We start from the raw sequence: 15,359 nt of genomic DNA, 5'->3' as shown, positions 1-15,359 counted from the left end.
ACCTCTATAAACTGAACATTTTTCTCAGTTTCTTTGGCATACATTTTTTACTGGTTTCACTGTAAGACCTCTATAAACTGAAAATTTTTCTCAGTTTCTCTGGCATTCATTTTTTACTGGTTTAACTGTAAAACCTCTATAAACTGAACATTTTTCTCAGTTTCTTTGGCATACATTTTTTACTGGTTTCACTGTAAGACCTCTATAAACTGAAAATTTTTCTCAGTTTCTCTGGCATTCATTTTTTACTGGTTTAACTGTAAAACCTCTATAAACTGAACATTTTTCTCAGTTTCTTTGGCATACATTTTTTACTGGTTTCACTGTAAGACCTCTATAAACTGAACATTTTTCTCAGTTTCTGTGGCATACATTTTTTACTGGTTTCACTGTAACATCTCTATAAAGTGAACATTTTTCTCAGTTTCTTTGGCATTTCTTTTTTACTGGTTTCACTGTAAGACCTCTATAAACTGAACATTTTTCTCAGTTTCTGTGGCATACATTTTTTACTGGTTTCACTGTAACATCTCTATAAAGTGAACATTTTTCTCAGTTTCTTTGGCATTTCTTTTTTACTGGTTTCACTGTAAGACCTCTATAAACTGAACATTTTTCTCAGTTTCTTTGGCATACATTTTTTACTGGTTTCTATAAACTGAACATTTTTCTCAGTTTCTTTGGCATTCATTTTTTACTGGTTTCACTGTAAGACCTCTATAAACTGATCATTTTTCTCAGTTTCTTTGGTATTTATTTTTTACTGGTTTCACTGTAAGACCTTTATAAGCTGAACATTTTTCTCAGTTTCTTTGGCATTCATTTTTTACTGGTTTCACTGTAAGACCTCTATAAACTGAACATTTTTCTCAGTTTCTTTGGCATACATTTTTTACTGGTTTCACTGTAAGACCTCTATAAACTGAACATTTTTCTCAGTTTCTTTGGCATACATTTTTTACTGGTTTCACTGTAAGAAATCTATAAACTGAACATTTTTCTCAGTTTCTTTGGCATACATTTTTTACTGGTTTCACTGTAACACCTCTATAAAGTGAACATTTTTCTCAGTTTCTTTGGCATTTCTTTTTTACTGGTTTCACTGTAAGACCTCTATAAACTGAACATTTTTCTCAGTTTCTTTGGCATACATTTTTTACTGGTTTCACTGTAAGACCTCTATAAACTGAACATTTTTCTCAGTTTCTTTGGCATTCATTTTTTACTGGTTTCACTGTAAGACCTCTATAAACTGAACATTTTTCTCAGTTTCTTTGGCATACATTTTTTACTGGTTTCACTGTAAGACCTCTATAAACTGAACATTTTTCTCAATTTCTTTGGCATACATTTTTTACTGGTTTCACTGTAAGACCTCTATAAACTGAACATTTTTCTCAGTTTCTTTGGCATACATTTTTTACTGGTTTCACTGTAAGACCTCTATAAACTGAACATTTTTCTCAGTTTCTTTGGCATACATTTATTACTGGTTTCACTGTAAGACCTCTATAAACTGAACATTTTTCTCAGTTTTTTTGGCATTCATTTTTTACTGGTTTCACTGTAAGACCTCTATAAACTGAACATTTTTCTCAGTTTCTTTGGCATTCATTTTTTACTGATTTCACTGTAAGACCTCTATAAACTGAACATTTTTCTCAGTTTCTTTGGCATTCATTTTTTACTGGTTTCACTGTAAGACCTCTATAAACTGAACATTTCTGTAAACTGAAGTGCATTTGAGGTACAGTTTAGACATCTATTATAATACATCACAAATATACCTTTTCATACTTATTCTCTTCATTCATTTTCAGTGGTCCGTATATCATTTCTTTAATTAGATGTCTCTCCGTGATTTCTAAACCAAGCTTCTTAAATTCTGACTTTAATTTATACTTCTCTACTATATGATCAAATAGTTTGATCGAACCCAACTCATGCTAATGAATAAAAAAAAAATATTATGTCAGTATAAAATATTATATATTGGGCATTGCTCAGATGAGATTGGGTCATCGACGTATTATCTGAGAACATAATTTGCCCTATCCTTGTCATAACATTATTATTGTAATGTACCTTGCCAAATTGAATTCAATCTACGCAGCGTATGCGGTAGTGGAATTTTCCTACTAAGAATTTCATTCTTAAATAAGGTAGTAAACCAGTATCACGTGCAATACCAATCTCCCTTGCACGATTCTATTTCTACGAATATATCTCTGCCACTACGTGATCTTATGCTTTTCGTTGATTGGTTGATGCATCACAGTTGTACTACCTCTAAAAATGTCCACCAGAACATTGCATACAGGTGCAGATTCCGACAAAAGCGTATGCGATGTTTATAGATTCTGGCTGTTTTTATATACACCGATATATAAAAAAAGCCAGATATAAAATACAATATAAAATACATACTAATCTGGATAAAATAAGATTATACTAGTTTTCTTTTTTTCATTTAACTCAATTTTATTTTAATGCATTTTGTTCCATTATTTATTTGTTGGTAGTTTCCTAAAGTTTTGATAATTGCGAAAGCCAACAAGGCTCTATGTGGCGATAGTTGAAAAAATGAGAAATCAAAGTTATCTAAAAAAAGAAACATAAAATAAATACAAAATAATAAAAACAAATTAAAATAAATATATAAAATAAAATACATGCCGAAAACTACATCAGATTTTAAGCAGATTGAAACATGCTGAAACAAAGCCTGAGATAACTTTCATATATTTTCCTTTGTAAACAGATTTCCCAGTCCACCAAAAAATTCTTTGTGTTATGTAAAATGTTTTCTATTTTCCTACTTTTCTCTGCGAAGAGGTTAATATACATACCTTCCAATTTTCATATCCTTTAGGTTTAAGCTTTGGAATTATTTCTCCATCAAAGAGATGAGAAAATGGACCATGGCCTACAAAAATAATGCGTTATGAGACTTCAGCATGAATTATAAGCAGGTCTGCAAGTCAATTCCAAGCATCCATGTACAAAATTTATATCAGTGCTAATTGCTAAGATAATAATCGAAATGTATGGATGGCCTGCTCTAATCTTTTCACTACCACAATTTCTCACCCAAATTTGTCTGCACTTTTTTTTATATTCTTAAATTTTTCTGGAAAGGAACACTAGTTTTGAAGCCAACAGCCAAATTTTGAGTCAATTTTCAGTTTTTACTCAAATATTTTGTCGATTTTTGTCTCAATCTTCTGAAGCAAAGTGCAGACTATAAACAGGACAGAAAGATATACATGTATTAATTAGTATGGTCAAAAAGAAAGATGGCCTCCAGTCAGCCATTTTGATTCGATTGTAAAACAAATTGTCATAGACATGTAACCTAAAATGTACAAATGTAGATGACAAACCATGCCCATGATACAACATTTAAAAAACAAACAAGATGGCTGCCAGGCGACCATCTTTGATCTGATCCGACAGACTGACGGACACCGAATTATAATTATAATAACTTCATTGTAATCATATCCTTGTTAGGATGTTAACTTGAAAAGTACAATAAAGGACTGTACTGTTTCAACGAGTACTCATGAAGAAAAATATATAGGAACAAAAAAGGACGTCAAAGGAACTTTTTAATTTCCCAATTTTAGTTACTCAATGACCATAAAATAATTCAATATTATATATAACTGTATAGACTATTAGAAACTCTAAAGTAGAGAATATAACCTGAAAAAAGAGGAAAATACTGAATAAGAAACAAAATAAAACTAAGTTAAGGAGAAAATGAATTTGCATAGTTTTGCTCCCCCTTTGAATTTCTGATGGTCTACCTCCTAGAAGCATTATGTGCCAGTAAACCCTAGCTCCCAACTTGAGAGTTATGGCAAATGATGGAGTTATTAACCAATCAAAATGCCATGTTGTACCAATGCAATTCTCTGAGAATTCCTGAAAGCATTCAAGTAATGCAATGTGAACATGAATATTTGATGTTGACATACGATCTGTTTGAATTGATTTTGGCAAAAAAATGGCATGATTTAAAAAAAAAAAAATAAGGTAATTAGAAATTTCTAAAGGTAAATTGAATATGGAATGAATTATTTACAACCTTCCACTGTCAAAGCATAATTTGCCCATGGTTACAGTGGTCTATGCATCCACACGATATATACATGTACATACGGCGGTCAATAATTACGCTGTATTATATAAATTTATTTGTCAGTATGCGGGAAAAGTCAAACAATGCTCAAAAACCAAGTTTTATGACTATATAGACAGTCAAATTTGGAGCATTCTGGAAGGGATGAGCACTTTGTCGAACTTGAACACGAAAATAAGAATGCCCCAAAAGTGGGGTGTGGATGCTTAGTCGAGCATGGACACATATCCCAAATTAGGGTTGGTCAGGGTTAACACAGACTGGCACATAAATCTGAAGAGAAATTCACATTCTTACCTAGATCATGACATAATGCTGCAATTTTGACACACTGTGCTTCTTGCTTTGTCAGCAAGTCATCTTGGGTTTTTACTAAGTGATTGACCAACTGTGTAGCTATATAGCAAGTGCTATGACAAAGATATATATAGAGATGATGAACATCAAATATTTGATTACAACAATGGCATGAAACTCTGAGTATACAAGAGTGTTCAAATCTGATTACACCAGCATTCACAGTGTTCAATTCTACTTGCCCTATATAGTGTTCAATTCTACTTACCCTATACAGTGTTCTAATCTACTTACCCTATACAGTGTTCAATTCTACTTACCCTATACAGTGTTCAATTCTACTTACCCTATACAGTGTTCAATTCTACTTACCCTATACAGTGTTCAATTCTACTTACCATGTACAGTGTTCAATTCTACTTACCCTATACAGTGTTCAATTCTACTTGCCCTATACAGTGTTCAATTCTACTTACCCTATACAGTGTTCTAATCTACTTACCCTATACAGTGTTCAATTCTACTTACCCTATACAGTGTTCAATTCTACTTACCCTATACAGTGTTCTAATCTACTTACCCTATAGTGTTCAATTCTACTTGCCCTATACAGTGTTCAATTCTACTTACCCTATACAGTGTTCAATTCTACTTACCCTATACAGTGTTCTAATCTACTTACCCTATAGTGTTCAATTCTACTTGCCCTATACAGTGTTCAATTCTACTTACCCTATACAGTGTTCAATTTTACTTACCCTATATAGTGTTCTAATCTACTTACCCTATAGTGTTCAATTCTACTTGCCCTATACAGTGTTCAATTCTACTTGCCCTATACAGTGTTCAATTCTACTTGCCCTATACAGTGTTCAATTCTACTTACCCTATAGTGTTCAATTCTACTTACCCTATACAGTGTTCAATTCTACTTACCCTATACAGTGTTCAATTCTACTTACCCTATACAGTGTTCAATTCTACTTACCCTATACAGTGTTCAATTCTACTTGCCCTATAGTGTTCAATTCTACTTGCCCTATACAGTGTTCAATTCTACTTACCCTATACAGTGTTCAATTCTACTTACCCTATACAGTGTTCAATTCTACTTACCCTATACAGTGTTCAATTCTACTTACCCTCTACAGTGTTCAATTCTATTTACCCTATACAGTGTTCAATTCTATTTACCCTATACAGTGTTCAATTCTACTTACCCTATAGTGTTCAATTCTACTTGCCCTATAGTGTTCAATTCTACTTACCCTATACAGTGTTCAATTCTACTTGCCCTATACAGTGTTCAATTCTACTTACCCTATACAGTGTTCAATTCTACTTGCCCTATACAGTGTTCAATTCTACTTACCCTATACAGTGTTCAATTCTACTTACCCTATACAGTGTTCAATTCTACTTGCCCTATACAGTGTTCAATTCTACTTGCCCTATACAGTGTTCAATTCTACTTGCCCTATACAGTGTTCAATTCTACTTACCCTATACAGTGTTCAATTCTACTTACCCTATACAGTGTTCAATTCTACTTACCCTATACAGTGTTCAATTCTACTTGCCCTATAGTGTTCAATTCTACTTACCCTATACAGAGTTCAATTCTACTTGCCCTATACAGTGTTCAATTCTACTTGCCCTATACAGTGTTCAATTCTAGTTACCCTATACAGTGTTCAATTCTACTTGCCCTATACAGTGTTCAATTCTACTTGCCCTATACAGTGTTCAATTCTACTTACCCTATACAGTGTTCAATTCTACTTACCCTATACAGTGTTCAATTCTACTTACCCTATACAGTGTTCAATTCTACTTACCCTATACAGTGTTCAATTCTACTTACCCTATACAGTGTTCAATTCTACTTACCCTATACAGTGTTTAATTCTACTTACCCTATACATTGTTCAATTCTACTTACCCTATACAGTGTTCAATTCTACTTACCCTATACAGTGTTCAATTCTACTTACCCTGTACAGTGTTCAATTCTACTTGCCCTGTACAGTGTTCAATTCTACTTACCCTATACAGTGTTCAATTCTACTTACGCTATACAGTGTTCAATTCTACTTGCCCTATACAGTGTTCAATTCTACTTGCCCCATACAGTGTTCAATTCTACTTACCCCATACAGTGTTCAATTCTACTTACCCCATACAGTGTTCAATTCTACTTACCCCATACAGTGTTCAATTCTACTTACCCTATACAGTGTTCAATTCTACTTGCCCTATAGTGTTCAATTCTACTTGCCCTATAGTGTTCAATTCTACTTACCCTATACAGTGTTCAATTCTACTTGCCCTATACAGTGTTCAATTCTACTTGCCCTATACAGTGTTCAATTCTACTTGCCCTATACAGTGTTCAATTCTACTTACCCTATACAGTGTTCAATTCTACTTACCCTATACAGTGTTCAATTCTACTTACCCTATACAGTGTTCAATTCTACTTACCCTATACAGTGTTCAATTCTACTTACCCTATACAGTGTTCTAATCTACTTGCCCTATAGTGTTTAATTCTACTTGCCCTATACAGTGTTCAATTCTACTTACCCTATACAGTGTTCAATTCTACTTACCCTATAGTGTTCAATTCTACTTACCCTATACAGTGTTCAATTCTACTTGCCCTATACAGTGTTCAATTCTACTTGCCCTGTACAGTGTTCAATTCTACTTACGCTATACAGTGTTCAATTCTACTTACGCTATACAGTGTTCAATTCTACTTGCCCTATACAGTGTTCAATTCTACTTGCCCTATACAGTGTTCAATTCTACTTACCCTATACAGTGTTCAATTCTACTTGCCCTATAGTGTTCAATTCTACTTGCCCTATACAGTGTTCAATTCTACTTGCCCTATACAGTGTTCAATTCTACTTGCCCTATACAGTGTTCAATTCTACTTACCCTATACAGTGTTCAATTCTACTTGCCCTATACAGTGTTCAATTCTACTTGCCCTATACAGTGTTCAATTCTACTTACCCTATACAGTGTTCAATTCTACTTACCCTATACAGTGTTCAATTCTACTTACCCTATACAGTGTTCAATTCTACTTACCCTATACAGTGTTCAATTCTACTTACCCTATACAGTGTTCAATTCTACTTACCCTATACAGTGTTCAATTCTACTTACCCTATACAGTGTTCAATTCTACTTACCCTATAGTGTTCAATTCTACTTGCCCTATAGTGTTCAATTCTACTTACCCTATAGTGTTCAGTTCTACTTGCCCTATACAGTGTTCAATTCTACTTACCCTATACAGTGTTCAATTCTAGTTACCCTATACAGTGTTCAATTCTACTTGCCCTATACAGTGTTCAATTCTACTTACCCTATACAGTGTTCAAATCTACTTACCCTATAGTGTTCAATTCTACTTGCCCTATACAGTGTTCAATTCTACTTACCCTATACAGTGTTCAATTCTACTTACCCTATACAGTGTTCTAATCTACTTACCCTATAGTGTTCAATTCTACTTGCCCTATAGTGTTCAATTCTACTTACCCTATACAGTGTTCAATTCTACTTACCCTATACAGTGTTCAATTCTACTTACCCTATATAGTGTTCTAATCTACTTGCCCTATAGTGTTCAATTCTACTTGCCCTATACAGTGTTCAATTCTACTTGCCCTATACAGTGTTCAATTCTACTTACCCTATAGTGTTCAATTCTACTTGCCCTATACAGTGTTCAATTCTACTTACCCTATACAGTGTTCAATTCTACTTACCCTATACAGTGTTCAATTCTACTTACCCTATACAGTGTTCAATTCTACTTGCCCTATAGTGTTCAATTCTACTTGCCCTATACAGTGTTCAATTCTACTTACCCTATACAGTGTTCAATTCTACTTACCCTATACAGTGTTCAATTCTACTTACCCTCTACAGTGTTCAATTCTATTTACCCTATACAGTGTTCAATTCTACTTACCCTATACAGTGTTCAATTCTACTTGCCCTATAGTGTTCAATTCTACTTACCCTATACAGTGTTCAATTCTACTTACCCTATACAGTGTTCAATTCTACTTACCCTATACAGTGTTCAATTCTACTTACCCTATACAGTGTTCAATTCTACTTGCCCTATACAGTGTTCAATTCTACTTACCCTATACAGTGTTCAATTCTACTTGCCCTATACAGTGTTCAATTCTACTTACCCTATACAGTGTTCAATTCTACTTACCCTATACAGTGTTCAATTCTACTTACCCTATACAGTGTTCAATTCTACTTACCCTATACAGTGTTCAATTCTACTTGCCCTATAGTGTTCAATTCTACTTACCCTATACAGTGTTCAATTCTACTTACCCTATAGTGTTCAATTCTACTTGCCCTATACAGTGTTCAATTCTACTTGTCCTGTACAGTGTTCAATTCTACTTACGCTATACAGTGTTCAATTCTACTTACCCTATACAGTGTTCAATTCTACTTACGCTATACAGTGTTCAATTCTACTTGCCCTATACAGTGTTCAATTCTACTTACCCCATACAGTGTTCAATTCTACTTACCCTATACAGTGTTCAATTCTACTTACCCTATACAGTGTTCAATTCTACTTACCCTATACAGTGTTCAATTCTACTTACCCTATACAGTGTTCAATTCTACTTGCCCTATAGTGTTCAATTCTACTTGCCCTATACAGTGTTCAATTCTACTTACCCTATATAGTGTTCAATTCTACTTGCCCTATAAAGTGTTCAATTCTACTTGCCCTATACAGTGTTCAATTCTACTTGCCCTATACAGTGTTCAATTCTACTTGCCCTATACAGTGTTCAATTCTACTTGCCCTATACAGTGTTCAATTCTACTTACCCTATACAGTGTTCAATTCTACTTACCCTATACAGTGTTCAATTCTACTTGCCCTATACAGTGTTCAATTCTACTTGCCCTATACAGTGTTCAATTCTACTTACCCTATACAGTGTTCAATTCTACTTACCCTATACAGTGTTCAATTCTACTTACCCTATACAGTGTTCAATTCTACTTGCCCTATACAGTGTTCAATTCTACTTGCCCTATACAGTGTTCAATTCTACTTGCCCTATACAGTGTTCAATTCTACTTGCCCTATACAGTGTTCAATTCTACTTACCCTATACAGTGTTCAATTCTAGTTACCCTATACAGTGTTCAATTCTACTTGCCCTATACAGTGTTCAATTCTACTTGCCCTATACAGTGTTCAATTCTACTTACCTTATACAGGGTTCAATTCTACTTACCCTATACAGTGTTCAATTCTACTTACCCTATACAGTGTTCAATTCTACTTACCCTATACAGTGTTCAATTCTACTTACCCTATACAGTGTTCTAATCTACTTACCCTATAGTGTTTAATTCTACTTGCCCTATACAGTGTTCAATTCTACTTACCCCATACAGTGTTCAATTCTACTTACCCTATAGTGTTCAATTCTACTTGCCCTATACAGTGTTCAATTCTACTTGCCCTGTACAGTGTTCAATTCTACTTACGCTATACAGTGTTCAATTCTAGTTACCCTATACAGTGTTCAATTCTACTTACGCTATATAGTGTTCAATTCTACTTGCCCTATACAGTGTTCAATTCTACTTACCCCATACAGTGTTCAATTCTACTTACCCTATACAGTGTTCAATTCTACTTACCCTATACAGTGTTCAATTCTACTTACCCTATACAGTGTTCAATTCTACTTGCCCTATAGTGTTCAATTCTACTTGCCCTATACAGTGTTCAATTCTACTTACCTTATACAGTGTTCAATTCTACTTGCCCTATACAGTGTTCAATTCTACTTGCCCTATACAGTGTTCAATTCTACTTACCCTATACAGTGTTCAATTCTACTTACCCTATACAGTGTTCAATTCTACTTACCCTATACAGTGTTCAATTCTACTTACCCTATACAGTGTTCAATTCTACTTGCCCTATACAGTGTTCAATTCTACTTGCCCTATACAGTGTTCAATTCTACTTACCCTATACAGTGTTCAATTCTACTTACCCTATACAGTGTTCAATTCTACTTACCCTATACAGTGTTCAATTCTACTTGCCCTATAGTGTTCAATTCTACTTGCCCTATACAGTGTTCAATTCTACTTGCCCTATACAGTGTTCAATTCTACTTGCCCTATACAGTGTTCAATTCTACTTACCCTATACAGTGTTCAATTCTAGTTACCCTATACAGTGTTCAATTCTACTTGCCCTATACAGTGTTCAATTCTACTTGCCCTATACAGTGTTCAATTCTACTTACCTTATACAGTGTTCAATTCTACTTACCCTATACAGTGTTCAATTCTACTTACCCTATACAGTGTTCAATTCTACTTACCCTATACAGTGTTCAATTCTACTTACCCTATACAGTGTTCTAATCTACTTACCCTATAGTGTTTAATTCTACTTGCCCTATACAGTGTTCAATTCTACTTACCCCATACAGTGTTCAATTCTACTTACCCTATAGTGTTCAATTCTACTTGCCCTATACAGTGTTCAATTCTACTTGCCCTATACAGTGTTCAATTCTACTTGCCCTGTACAGTGTTCAATTCTACTTACGCTATACAGTGTTCAATTCTAGTTACCCTATACAGTGTTCAATTCTACTTACGCTATATAGTGTTCAATTCTACTTGCCCTATACAGTGTTCAATTCTACTTACCCCATACAGTGTTCAATTCTACTTACCCTATACAGTGTTCAATTCTACTTACCCTATACAGTGTTCAATTCTACTTACCCTATACAGTGTTCAATTCTACTTGCCCTATAGTGTTCAATTCTACTTGCCCTATACAGTGTTCAATTCTACTTACCTTATACAGTGTTCAATTCTACTTGCCCTATACAGTGTTCAATTCTACTTACCCTATACAGTGTTCAATTCTACTTACCCTATACAGTGTTCAATTCTACTTACCCTATACAGTGTTCAATTCTACTTACCCTATACAGTGTTCAATTCTACTTACCCTATACAGTGTTCAATTCTACTTACCCTATACAGTGTTCAATTCTACTTACCCTATACCGTGTTCAATTCTACTTACCCTATACAGTGTTCAATTCTACTTGCCCTATAGTGTTCAATTCTACTTGCCCTATAGTGTTCAATTCTACTTACCCTATACAGTGTTCAATTCTACTTGCCCTATACAGTGTTCAATTCTACTTACCCTATACAGTGTTCAATTCTAGTTACCCTATACAGTGTTCAATTCTACTTGCCCTATACAGTGTTCAATTCTACTTACGCTATACAGTGTTCAATTCTACTTACCCTATACAGTGTTCAATTCTACTTACCCTATACAGTGTTCAATTCTACTTACCCTATACAGTGTTCAATTCTACTTACCCTATACAGTGTTCAATTCTACTTACCCTATACAGTGTTCAATTCTACTTACCCTATAGTGTTCAATTCTACTTGCCCTATACAGTGTTCAATTCTACTTGCCCTATACAGTGTTCAATTCTACTTACCCTATACAGTGTTCAATTCTACTTGCCCTATACAGTGTTCAATTCTACTTGCCCTGTACAGTGTTCAATTCTACTTACGCTGTACAGTGTTCAATTCTACTTACCCTATACAGTGTTCAATTCTACTTACCCTATACAGTGTTCAATTCTACTTACCCTATACAGTGTTCAATTCTACTTACCCTATACAGTGTTCAATTCTACTTACCCTATACAGTGTTCTAATCTACTTGCCCTATAGTGTTTAATTCTACTTGCCCTATACAGTGTTCAATTCTACTTACCCTATACAGTGTTCAATTCTACTTACCCTATAGTGTTCAATTCTACTTGCCCTATACAGTGTTCAATTCTACTTGCCCTATACAGTGTTCAATTCTACTTGCCCTATACAGTGTTCAATTCTACTTACCCTACAGTGTTCAATTCTACTTGCCCTATACAGTGTTCAATTCTACTTACCCTATACAGTGTTCAATTCAACTTACCCTATACAGTGTTCAATTCTACTTACCCTATACAGTGTTCAATTCTACTTGCCCTATACAGTGTTCAATTCTACTTACCCTACACAGTGTTCAATTTTACTTGCCCTATACATTGTTCAATTCTACTTACCCTATACAGTGTTCTAATCTACTTACCCTATAGTGTTCAATTCTACTTGCCCTATACAGTGTTCAATTCTACTTACCCTATAGTGTTCAATTCTACTTACCCTATAGTGTTCAATTCTACTTGCCCTATACAGTGTTCAATTCTACTTGCCCTATACAGTGTTCAATTCTACTTACCCTATACAGTGTTCAATTTTACTTGCCCTATACAGTGTTCAATTCTACTTACCCTATACAGTGTTCTAATCTACTTACCCTATAGTGTTCAATTCTACTTGCCCTATACAGTGTTCAATTCTACTTACCCTATACAGTGTTCAATTCTACTTGCCCTATACAGTGTTCAATTCTACTTGCCCTATACAGTGTTCAATTCTACTTACCCTATACAGTGTTCAATTCTACTTGCCCTATACAGTGTTCAATTCTACTTACCCTATACAGTGTTCAATTCTACTTACCCTATACAGTGTTCAATTCTACTTACCCTATACAGTGTTCAATTCTACTTACCCTATACAGTGTTCAATTCTACTTGCCCTATAGTGTTCAATTCTACTTACCCTATACAGTGTTCAATTCTACTTACCCTATAGTGTTCAATTCTACTTGCCCTATACAGTGTTCAATTCTACTTGTCCTGTACAGTGTTCAATTCTACTTACGCTATACAGTGTTCAATTCTACTTACCCTATACAGTGTTCAATTCTACTTACGCTATACAGTGTTCAATTCTACTTGCCCTATACAGTGTTCAATTCTACTTACCCCATACAGTGTTCAATTCTACTTACCCTATACAGTGTTCAATTCTACTTACCCTATACAGTGTTCAATTCTACTTACCCTATACAGTGTTCAATTCTACTTGCCCTATAGTGTTCAATTCTACTTGCCCTATACAGTGTTCAATTCTACTTACCCTATATAGTGTTCAATTCTACTTGCCCTATAAAGTGTTCAATTCTACTTGCCCTATACAGTGTTCAATTCTACTTGCCCTATACAGTGTTCAATTCTACTTGCCCTATACAGTGTTCAATTCTACTTGCCCTATACAGTGTTCAATTCTACTTACCCTATACAGTGTTCAATTCTACTTACCCTATACAGTGTTCAATTCTACTTGCCCTATACAGTGTTCAATTCTACTTGCCCTATACAGTGTTCAATTCTACTTACCCTATACAGTGTTCAATTCTACTTACCCTATACAGTGTTCAATTCTACTTACCCTATACAGTGTTCAATTCTACTTGCCCTATAGTGTTCAATTCTACTTGCCCTATACAGTGTTCAATTCTACTTGCCCTATACAGTGTTCAATTCTACTTGCCCTATACAGTGTTCAATTCTACTTGCCCTATACAGTGTTCAATTCTACTTACCCTATAGTGTTCAATTCTACTTACCCTATACAGTGTTCAATTCTACTTACCCTATACAGTGTTCAATTCTACTTACCCTATACAGTGTTCAATTCTACTTACCCTATACAGTGTTCAATTCTACTTGCCCTATAGTGTTCAATTCTACTTGCCCTATACAGTGTTCAATTCTACTTACCCTATACAGTGTTCAATTCTACTTACCCTATACAGTGTTCAATTCTACTTACCCTCTACAGTGTTCAATTCTATTTACCCTATACAGTGTTCAATTCTACTTACCCTATACAGTGTTCAATTCTACTTGCCCTATAGTGTTCAATTCTACTTGCACTATAGTGTTCAATTCTACTTACCCTATACAGTGTTCAATTCTACTTGCCCTATACAGTGTTCAATTCTACTTACCCTATACAGTGTTCAATTCTACTTGCCCTATACAGTGTTCAATTCTACTTACCCTATACAGTGTTCAATTCTACTTGCCCTATACAGTGTTCAATTCTACTTACCCTATACAGTGTTCAATTCTACTTACCCTATACAGTGTTCAATTCTACTTACCCTATACAGTGTTCAATTCTACTTACCCTATACAGTGTTCAATTCTACTTGCCCTATAGTGTTCAATTCTACTTACCCTATACAGTGTTCAATTCTACTTACCCTATAGTGTTCAATTCTACTTGCCCTATACAGTGTTCAATTCTACTTGTCCTGTACAGTGTTCAATTCTACTTACGCTATACAGTGTTCAATTCTACTGACCCTATACAGTGTTCAATTCTACTTACGCTATACAGTGTTCAATTCTACTTGCCCTATACAGTGTTCAATTCTACTTACCCCATACAGTGTTCAATTCTACTTACCCTATACAGTGTTCAATTCTACTTACCCTATACAGTGTTCAATTCTACTTACCCTATACAGTGTTCAATTCTACTTGCCCTATAGTGTTCAATTCTACTTGCCCTATACAGTGTTCAATTCTACTTACCCTATATAGTGTTCAATTCTACTTGCCCTATAAAGTGTTCAATTCTACTTGCCCTATACAGTGTTCAATTCTACTTGCCCTATACAGTGTTCAATTCTACTTGCCCTATACAGTGTTCAATTCTACTTGCCCTATACAGTGTTCAATTCTACTTACCCTATACAGTGTTCAATTCTACTTACCCTATACAGTGTTCAATTCTACTTGCCCTATACAGTGTTCAATTCTACTTGCCCTATACAGTGTTCAATTCTACTTACCCTATACAGTGTTCAATTCTACTTACCCTATACAGTGTTCAATTCTACTTACCCTATACAGTGTTCAAT

At 34.7% G+C, this 15,359-nt stretch overlaps 1 pseudogene across 1 annotated transcript in view; it reads right to left on the bottom strand.

Annotated features, from left to right (window-relative positions):
• LOC100372277 (deoxynucleoside triphosphate triphosphohydrolase SAMHD1-like) overlaps positions 1 to 15,359 on the bottom strand; it is a 48,015-nt pseudogene that overhangs the window by 15,333 nt on the left and 17,323 nt on the right. The window contains exons 4-6 of the transcript XR_014930710.1: positions 4,445 to 4,557; positions 2,850 to 2,926; positions 1,788 to 1,946 (exon numbers count right to left, since the gene is read on the bottom strand). The product of XR_014930710.1 is annotated as a deoxynucleoside triphosphate triphosphohydrolase SAMHD1-like (transcript). The remainder of the gene's footprint in view (positions 1 to 1,787; positions 1,947 to 2,849; positions 2,927 to 4,444; positions 4,558 to 15,359) is intronic.

Source organism: Saccoglossus kowalevskii, chromosome 10 (assembly GCF_978046115.1).
Source record: "Saccoglossus kowalevskii chromosome 10, keSacKowa6.1, whole genome shotgun sequence".
NCBI lineage: Eukaryota > Metazoa > Hemichordata > Enteropneusta > Harrimaniidae > Saccoglossus > Saccoglossus kowalevskii.
This window is presented reverse-complemented; position numbering and strand designations above follow the sequence as displayed.